General features: G+C 34.1%; 2 non-coding genes and 1 pseudogene across 2 annotated transcripts; all 3 read left to right on the forward strand.

Annotated features, from left to right (window-relative positions):
• Nucleotides 1-1,138: 1,138 nt before the first annotated feature.
• Nucleotides 1,139-3,130, forward strand: LOC129920856 (small subunit ribosomal RNA). Its single transcript, XR_008773392.1, has one exon. It is a non-coding gene; the product is annotated as a small subunit ribosomal RNA (ribosomal RNA).
• Nucleotides 3,131-4,449: 1,319 nt separating this feature from the next.
• Nucleotides 4,450-4,628, forward strand: LOC129920839 (5.8S ribosomal RNA). The gene has a single exon (XR_008773376.1). It is a non-coding gene; the product is annotated as a 5.8S ribosomal RNA (ribosomal RNA).
• A 309-nt stretch (nt 4,629-4,937) lies between these two features.
• LOC129920806 (large subunit ribosomal RNA) overlaps nt 4,938-7,500 on the forward strand; it is a 5,429-nt pseudogene continuing 2,866 nt past the window's right edge.

Consider the following 7,500-nt stretch of genomic DNA (forward strand, 5'->3'; position numbering starts at 1 on the left):
GCAAGTGGTTTTTCCTACCCTAGTAAAACTCGACCGCAACCAAGTGCGTTTTTGGGCCTTTTTTCGGATTTCTGGAAAAAGTTGACTTTTTCCCATACAAAATTTTTCAAAAATTGCACTAAGTCCCAAAAAAAGGGTCAACTTTTTTTGTGAAAATTCGCCGAACCGAATGTATCCAAGTATGTTTCAAATCTATTTTACGGAATCGAGCATTTTCGATCCAAAAAGAGGAAAATATGAAGTTATTAGTTTGGTCATGTTATTTACCTCCACTTTGTTGTGAAAAAAACTCAAACTACCAAAGGGGGCGCATATTTTGATGTTAAGGAAACATGTATGTAAACCTCTTTCGATGTGGCTTTTTAAGTTGCAACGAATTAACTTACTGGTAATGTGGTATTATGATTGGGCGGGGACTCGCACCTCGTTTTCACCAAAAGTGGTACCACGGCGTTGTGGCTAAGAACACTGGCTTTGTGGCAAAGATGTCAAAAAAAAATACTTTAAGTAAAGTAATGTCGAAAAAAAAATAATAAATATTAATTTCCAATTGGGATTATTTGTTGAACATAAAAATGTTCATAAAGAAAAATTATTAAAAAGAATTATTAATTCTATATCATAAATAAATGGTTTATTTTATAAAAATATTCCAAAAACACTTCAATATATTGAAGTAAAAGAAAATATTAGAAATTTGAAAATAATCATTGATATGTATTTGTGAAAGGTGCTACACTAAAATTTAACAATATCAGAGTTCACCATACGGTAGGAGTTCTCTTTGTTAAAATAAAAATAGTTGTTATATGAAACCTTTGTGAAATGCATTTTCCCTCATTTTCCAGATAAAAGTAAAAATACAAAATACCCATACAAAATACCCATACAAAATACATACAAATAAATAAAAATAAAAATAAATTTACCAAAAAATATATACAAATAAAAATTGTGTTGGTAAAAAAAATAAAATAATAATTATCCCTATTAGGGAGGATATAAAACAAAAAGTATGTATAAATATAAATAAATAAAAAAAAAAAAAATAAAAACTTTATCATTGGATTTATTGAGAGGAGATTGATGTTATTTTTCAAAATTTCAAATAATATTAAAAATAAAATATTATAACATTATTCTGGTTGATCCTGCCAGTAGTTATATGCTTGTCTCAAAGATTAAGCCATGCATGTCTAAGTACACACGAATTAAAAGTGAAACCGCAAAAGGCTCATTATATCAGTTATGGTTTATTAGATCGTTAACAGTTACTTGGATAACTGTGGTAATTCTAGAGCTAATACATGCAATATAAACACGGACCTTTTGGAACGTGTGCTTTTATTAGGCTAAAACCAAGCGATTTCTTCGGAAATCGTTATAATGGTTGAACTCTAGATAATTTGCCGATCGTATGGTCTAGTACCGACGACAGATCTTTCAAATGTCTGCCCTATCAACTATTGATGGTAGTATCTAGGACTACCATGGTTGCTACGGGTAACGGGGAATCAGGGTTCGATTCCGGAGAGGGAGCCTGAGAAACGGCTACCACATCTAAGGAAGGCAGCAGGCGCGTAAATTACCCACTCCCAGTTCGGGGAGGTAGTGACGAAAAATAACAATACAGGACTCATATCCGAGGCCCTGTAATTGGAATGAGTACACTTTAAATCCTTTAACAAGGACCAATTGGAGGGCAAGTCTGGTGCCAGCAGCCGCGGTAATTCCAGCTCCAATAGCGTATATTAAAGTTGTTGCGGTTAAAACGTTCGTAGTTGAATTTGTGCTTCATACGGGTAGTACAACTACAATTGTGGATTGTACATTACCTTATGTATGCAAGCGTATTATCGGTGGAGTTCTTATACATTTATGATACTTATGTACCATTATGTATTCCTCCTATTAAAACCTGCTTCAGTGCTCTTCATCGAGTGCTGTTGTGGGCCGTTACAATTACTTTGAACAAATTAGAGTGCTTAAAGCAGGCTCCAAATGCCTGAATATTTTGTGCATGGAATAATGAAATAAGACTTCTGATCTACTTTCATTGGTTTTTAGATCAAGAGGTAATGATTAATAGAAGCAGATTGGGGGCATTAGTATTACGACGCGAGAGGTGAAATTCTTGGACCGTCGTAAGACTAACTTAAGCGAAAGCATTTGCCAAAGATGTTTTCATTAATCAAGAACGAAAGTTAGAGGTTCGAAGGCGATCAGATACCGCCCTAGTTCTAACCATAAACGATGCCAGCTAGCAATTGGGTGTAGCTACTTCTATGGCTCTCTCAGTCGCTTCCCGGGAAACCAAAGCTTTTGGGCTCCGGGGGAAGTATGGTTGCAAAGCTGAAACTTAAAGGAATTGACGGAAGGGCACCACCAGGAGTGGAGCCTGCGGCTTAATTTGACTCAACACGGGAAAACTTACCAGGTCCGAACATAAGCGTGTAAGACAGATTGATAGCTCTTTCTCGAATCTATGGGTGGTGGTGCATGGCCGTTCTTAGTTCGTGGAGTGATTTGTCTGGTTAATTCCGATAACGAACGAGACTCAAATATATTAAATAGATGCTTTCAGGATTATGATGTTGAAGCTTTCATAGCCTTCATTCATGAATATAGTAAAATATAATTGTGTTTGAATGTGTTTATGTTAGTGGAGTCGTACCTGTTTGTTTGTCCCATTATAAGGACACTAGCTTCTTAAATGGACAAATTGCGTCTAGCAATAATGAGATTGAGCAATAACAGGTCTGGAATGCCCTTAGATGTCCTGGGCTGCACGCGCGCTACAATGAAAGTATCAACGTGTATTTCCTAGACCGAGAGGTCCGGGTAAACCGCTGAACCACTTTCATGCTTGGGATTGTGAACTGAAACTGTTCACATGAACTTGGAATTCCTAGTAAGTGCGAGTCATTAACTCGTATTGATTAAGTCCCTGCCCTTTGTACACACCGCCCGTCGCTACTACCGATTGAATTATTTAGTGAGGTCTCCGGACGTGATCACTGTGACGCTAACGTGTTACGGTTGTTTCGCAGAAGTTGACCAAACTTGATGGTTTAGAGGAAGTAAAAGTCGTAACAAGGTTTCCGTAGGTGAACCTGCGGAAGGATCATTAACGTGATTTTTCCAATAAAATAAAATTTATATATATTTAATATATATAAAAAAGAAAAATAAAATATAAAAATAAAAATGTACAATTATGGTACAAAATGTATAAAATATACAATAAATATATAAACAAATACAAAAAAGAATACTTCAAAAGAAGTAAAAATACAAATACAAATTAGACTGGGTGTGTTACTATAAGTAATGCATTCAGTCTTTTTTTTTCAAAAAAAATTAAGAACAAAGTATTTAAACGGTAGCCAATTGTCATCGTCATCGAAATAGTGACGCTTATGAAAATATATATATGAATAAACAAACTTGCTATAGCAAAAGTCGAACAACAAAGGTGTCGTACCCTTCGGGGTAATATCCTCCTGGGTGTAAAAACCCGCCCTTCGGCGTGGCGTGTATACGTTGCGACGAATTAACCCCTAAAGGTGTCGTACTTGGACAATATCCCGGTACTATCCGGCTAAAACGCATAGCATAAGTTGTAACGATATATATATAATAAAAAAAAAACAAATACAAAATAGACTGGGTGTGTTACTATAAGTAATGCATTCAGTCTTTTTTTTTCAAAAAAAAAATATGAACAAAATATTTAAATGGTAGCCAAATGGTGTCGTCATCTAAATAGTGACGTTTTTAGCCAATATACAAAAACAAATTAGACTGGGTGTGTTACTATATGTAATGCATTCAGTCTTTTTTTTTCAAAAAAAAATATGAACAAAATATTTAAATCGTAGCCAAATGGTGTTGTCATCTAAATAGTGACGTTATAACCAAAATACAAAAACAAATTAGACTGGGTGTATTACTATAAGTAATGCATTCGGTCTTTTTTTTTCAAAAAAAAATATGAACAAAATATTTAAATGGTAGCCAATTGTCATCGTCATCGAAATAGTGACGCTTATGAAAATATATATATGCATAAACAAACTTGCTAGAGCAAAAGTCGAAAAAACAAAGGTGTCGTACCCTTCGGGGTAATATCCTCCTGGGTGTAAAAACCCGCCCTTCGGCGTGGCGTGTATACGTTGCGACGAATTAACCCCTAAAGGTGTCGTACTTGGACAATATCCCGGTACTATCCGGCTAAAACGCATAGCATAAGTTGTAACGATATATATATATAAAAATAAAAATGTATAAAAATGTTGTACTTAGATTTCTTTAAAAGAAATTTATAAGTTAACGATTCTTTGGAATTGGACATTCGCAACATAAAAAAAATACATAAAATATAAAAAGAAATAAATTTTTATTTCTTAAAAAAAAAAATTGACTAAATATAAAATAAAAAAATAATAATACTCTAAGCGGTGGATCACTTGGCTCATGGGTCGATGAAGAACGCAGCAAACTGTGCGTCATCGTGTGAACTGCAGGACACATGAACATCGACATTTTGAACGCATATAGCAGTCCATGCTGTTATGTACTTTAATTAATTTTGAAGTGCTGCTTGGACTACATATGGTTGAGGGTTGTGATACTATGCTAAATAAGCTGCTTTTGATTTATCAAATGCGCATGTTATATTATTGGATTTGTAAAAATTCATAATATTAAAATATAATATATACCTCAAAATAATATCGAGCGACAGTAAGTTCGTTTTATCTATTTTTTAGAGGATGTTAGTATATAAAAATTTCTAACATTGCAGATCGTTGTCATAATATAATTTGGCAATTGAGGCATTCTACTTGAATTGATAAAATGGCTGAAATGATCGATATATAAAAAATATTTTGAATTGAGTATATAAAATTATTAAGCAAATAAAAAGTGTTAAGCAACCTCAACTCATATGAGATAACTCCCCGAATTTAAGCATATTAATGAGGGAAGGAAAAGAAACTAACAAGGATTTTCTTAGTAGCGGCGAGCGAAAAGAAATCAGTTCAGCACTAAGCCATTTTGTCTTTATGGCAAATATGGGATGCAGTGTATGGAACATCTATAATCTAGTATGAGAAATTAACGATTTAAGTCCTTCTTAAATGAGGCCATTTACCCATAGAGGGTGCCAGGCCCGTATAACGTTAATGATTACTAGAAGGTGTTTCCAAAGAGTCGTGTTGCTTGATAGTGCAGCACTAAGTGGGTGGTAAACTCCATCTAAAACTAAATATAACCATGAGACCGATAGTAAACAAGTACCGTGAGGGAAAGTTGAAAAGAACTCTGAATAGAGAGTTAAATAGTACGTGAAACTGCTTAGAGGTTAAGCCCGATGAACCTGAATATCCATTATGGAAAATTCAATACTAATATAAAAATATATAAAAAATATTTTAACAATAGTGTGCAATTTTTCCATATAAGGACATTGTAATCTGTTAATGTAATAAATATTTATCATAAGATCCATTACTTAAGTTTATTCAAATTGTTTATCTTCGGATTTTCAACATAAAATAAATGTTTTGGATTTGATAAATCATTGACAGATATAATTATATATTGTGCTTAAATTTTTCGGAATTTTACAATGGTAAATAGATCTATTGATTTGTTTATTTATATTGTATGCACTTTTATGATTAACAATGCGATAGATTCAGGATACCTTCGGGACCCGTCTTGAAACACGGACCAAGGAGTCTAACATATGTGCAAGTCATTGGGTATTTTTAATAAAACCCAATGGCATAATTAACTTAACTTAATTTAATGGGATTAGTTTATAATTTGTTATGAATTATTTATTCAATCCCGGGGCGTTCTATACAGTTATGCATAATGATATTTATATTATTTATGCCTCTAACTAGAGCGTACCTTGAGCATATATGCTGTGACCCGAAAGATGGTGAACTATACTTGATCAGGTTGAAGTCAGGGGAAACCCTGATGGAAGACCGAAACAGTTCTGACGTGCAAATCGATTGTCAGAATTGAGTATAGGGGCGAAAGACTAATCGAACCATCTAGTAGCTGGTTCCCTCCGAAGTTTCCCTCAGGATAGCTGGTGCAATTAAAAATTATATAAAATAATCTTATCTGGTAAAGCGAATGATTAGAGGCCTTAGGGTCGAAACGATCTTAACCTATTCTCAAACTTTAAATGGGTAAGAACCTAGCCTTTCTTGATATGAAGGTTTTGGTTGTGATATATTGTGCCCAGTGGGCCACTTTTGGTAAGCAGAACTGGCGCTGTGGGATGAACCAAACATAATGTTAAGGTGCCAAAATTAACAACTCATGCAGATACCATGAAAGGCGTTGGTTGCTTAAAACAGCAGGACGGTGGCCATGGAAGTCGGAATCCGCTAAGGAGTGTGTAACAACTCACCTGCCGAAGCAACTAGCCCTTAAAATGGATGGCGCTTAAGTTGTATACCTATACATTATCGCTAAAGTAGATGGTTTATTTTCGATCTGATTGAATTTAAATTTTGAAACTTTAGTGAGTAGGAGGGTACAATGGTGTGCTTAGAAGTGTTTGGCGTAAGCCTGCATGGAGCCGCTATTGGTACAGATCTTGGTGGTAGTAGCAAATAATCGAATGAGACCTTGGAGGACTGAAGTGGAGAAGGGTTTCGTGTGAACAGTGGTTGATCACGAGTTAGTCGGTCCTAAGTTCAAGGCGAAAGCTGAAAATTTTCAAGTTATAAAAAATAAAAAATAAAAATTAAAAAAACATTTTAATAAATTACAAAAATATATATATTATGTTATTAAAAATAAAAAAAAAAAAATATAAAAAAAAATATATGAGCAAATATAAATAAAAAAAATATACAAAAGTATATAAAAAAAAATATTAAAATAAAAAATTAAAAATACAAAAATATATATTATTATTATATGAAATAAAAAATACAAAAATAAATATTTAAAACACTTGATAAATTTTGAACGAAAGGGAATACGGTTCCAATTCCGTAACCTGTTGAGTATCCGTTTGTTATTAAAAATGGGCTTTTTGCTCATCCTGGCAACAGGAACGACCATAAAGAAGCCGTCGAGAGATATCGAAAGAGTTTTCTTTTCTGTTTTATAGTCGTACTACCATGGAAGTCTTTCGAAGAGAGATATGGTAGATGGACTAGAAGAGCATGACATTTACTGTTGTGTCGATATTTTCTCCTCGGACCTTGAAAATTTATGGTGGGATTACGCAAACTTCTCAACAGGCCGTACCGATATCCGCAGCTGGTCTCCAAGGTGAAGAGTCTCTAGTCGATAGAATAATGTAGGTAAGGGAAGTCGGCAAATTAGATCCGTAACTTCGGGATAAGGATTGGCTCTGAAGATTGAGATAGTCGGGCTTGAATTGGAAGCAATAACATGGTTTATGTACTCGTTCTGGGTAAATAAAAATTCTTGAATTTTGTTCCCCGGATAGTAGTT

The sequence above is a fragment of the Episyrphus balteatus genome (assembly GCF_945859705.1).
Source record: "Episyrphus balteatus chromosome X unlocalized genomic scaffold, idEpiBalt1.1 SUPER_X_unloc_1, whole genome shotgun sequence".
NCBI lineage: Eukaryota > Metazoa > Arthropoda > Insecta > Diptera > Syrphidae > Episyrphus > Episyrphus balteatus.